Below are 2,809 nucleotides of genomic sequence, written 5' to 3'. Positions count from 1 at the left end.
GGACACAAACAGGACTGACACCGGGATTTACAAGTACCCTTTTATTTAACACACACAGAACATTCAAACACTTTCATGACGCCACCTGCAAGTTGCAGGTGGCGTCCTTGTTTGTACCGTGTCCCCTAACCGGCTTCCTCATCACGTATGTTTTTTGTGTGTTGCAGGCTGCAACACACAAAAAACATACGTGATGAGGAAGCCGGTTAGGGGACACGGTCGGCGAACAACAGGGTGAGTAGAAAGGGACATTTGTGGAACTTCTGTTTACAGACCCGCCGTGGTTTAATTAGCAGCTTGGAAACGATCTGTGATATCGTTGGAGTAATAGTTTATACACTTTATGGTCGGGGTGCAAGCTTGTGGGGATTGACATGACGGGGGCTGATTGACGGAGGGTTAGTCAGTTTTAAGGCTGCCAGCCATGTATTAAGGGCTAGTTTCCTATTCAAAGGTAGCCTGTGGAAATGTATGATTACCCCAGCTGCCTTGGCCCTATATAATTCATTAATGCAGCCAGGGGCAATGCAATAAGATGATCCTCCAGTAGACCTGTTTTTTTGCTTTTCTGTAGCCATTTCAGCGAGCCTCAGAGCCTGACTAATTACCTGTTATGGCTGCTAGAGCCACAGAGTAGGAGAAGGTTAACATGCCAGTGACGTAGCTGATTGTTGAAATCCAACATGGCTATAACACTTTCACCGTACAATTTAATCCCTTTTAGCAAATTCAGCCCTTATTAGTTATTGTACCAATGAGAAGGCAGACAATACATCTGTTATATCAACCAAACTTCAAATTTCAGTTCAGTTCCTCTTTAAGACGTCAGTTTATTTCACCTGACATGTTTTCTGGAGATGTGAAGGCTTTAGTACGGGATGGTTTGGCGTCAGCATTCCTGTGTGTTTGGCGTCTGCATGTGACAGGGGAATACTCAGGGATTATAGTTCATAACGCTTTGGGTCAGGGCCTTTATGAAGCAAATGTGATGCAACTCTATAAACCATCACCTCTGCTCACATGTTTGGATAATCAAAAGATTTCCCTCTAGGTACTCTCTGTCTCTCTTTCCATGTCTCTCTCTTTCTCTCTCGCTCAGTCTCTCTCTCTCTCTCTCTCCCCTTCTCTTTCCATGTCTCTCTCTGTCACTCTCTCTCTCCCCTTCTCTTTCCATGTCTCTCTCACTCTCTCTCTCCCACTCCTTCGCGCTGTATACCTCCCTCATCATGTTGACAGTTTTTACTATTCCCTGTCTGACGCCTCCCTCTCCCAGTGTCTAATCTTTTCATACTACGCAGTCAGCCTTTGATCACACACGACACAACACGTCTTGTCCACTCTCACTCCACTTGGGCTTTACTACGGGTTCCTTTGATGCACACACACAGACAAACATACAGAAACACAAACACACAGACACACACACACACAAACATATACACACACACACAAACACCCACAGACAGACATAGACACACAAACATTAACACACCCAAACAAACACACCACACACATACACACTAACATACACATACATATACGCACTCAAATACACACACAAACACACACTCACATATGAAAACACACATGCAAACGTATACACACACTCACACACACACATTGGTGGAGCCACATGGACAGGCACATGGCAAGAGATAAGACATCAGAAGCTCAAAGGTGTGACTTGAGGTGGGTCTGCGGTGAGGCAACGGCTGACATCAGACTGCAGAAATCTGTGGTGTGTTCCTGTGCCGCAGCACATGACAGGAGGCAGGTGGGCCCTGTGGATTATTGCAGCATTCTTCAAGGAAAGTGGTCAAATCCGGATATCTTTTCAGTTACTTTATTTGTTAAAGTATTTCGGTAAGGTAACTACGGAGCAAAAGGCGGTGGAAGCGTGCTGAGCGTCTCCCAGCTGATCAAAAACATTAACCCCTTGTCTGCTACAGCAAGAAGATTCTGCCTGTTTTCTGGTGGCGTTGTCTGTTTTGTTTCAAATCCACGCGGCCCACAGTAGTGGGCGGAGCCGGCGTGACGTATTAGCCTCGGCTTCCTCACTTGTCTGAGGTGCTGCCTTCTGTGGATGGAGCAGCTATTGCAGCCTTCAGTAAGGTCCTGCTCCCCTTGTGGCTATGTATAGTATTTACGGCTTATATGTTTGGTCCTGCTTCCTAGTGGTTCTGTGAGGGTAATACAGCTTGTGTGTTTGAATCTGCTTCCTAGAGGCTATGTGGAGGCAACCAACCGAGTGGAAAAAAACTCCATATTAGAGATAAACCACCACGGATTACCATAATACTGAAACGGCATTTGCCTTGATGGGTCTCATAGGTAATACAAGTCATTTTAACAATACAACAATGAACATATATCCTGGTTATCATAGAATCATATGGTCAAACAGCACACAAACAAAAGTATCCATAGAAATCCAAAGCTAATACTTTTTGGTTATTTGTAACAAGGTCATACAATTTTCAACATGTATGACCTTGTAAAGTAAAGTACAAAATTTGTAGTCATAATAAAAATTTAAAAAGTTCAAGATTATTGATAGGCTAGCATGGATTTGGGTGGTTCAGGTGATCTTTGTGTATTGGTGCGCTGTTGCATGTGGGTGGTTTTGGACATTGTTATTATCGCAGCCATTGTTTCTTCTGTCGCCGTCGGGGCCTGTAATTCATGAACCCAAGACTCGTCCCTCCTTGTCAAGGGCTCAGCTCACAGAGAGGTTACTTTCACATCATGGGAGCCTCCTTCAGGCGTTCAATCGTCGTCGTGTCAGCAACAGGAAACCTGTAAACAACTG

This window comes from Gadus chalcogrammus, chromosome 15 (assembly GCF_026213295.1).
Source record: "Gadus chalcogrammus isolate NIFS_2021 chromosome 15, NIFS_Gcha_1.0, whole genome shotgun sequence".
Lineage (NCBI taxonomy): Eukaryota > Metazoa > Chordata > Actinopteri > Gadiformes > Gadidae > Gadus > Gadus chalcogrammus.
The sequence above is the reverse complement of the archived record's forward strand: the minus strand, read 5'-3'. Positions refer to the sequence as shown.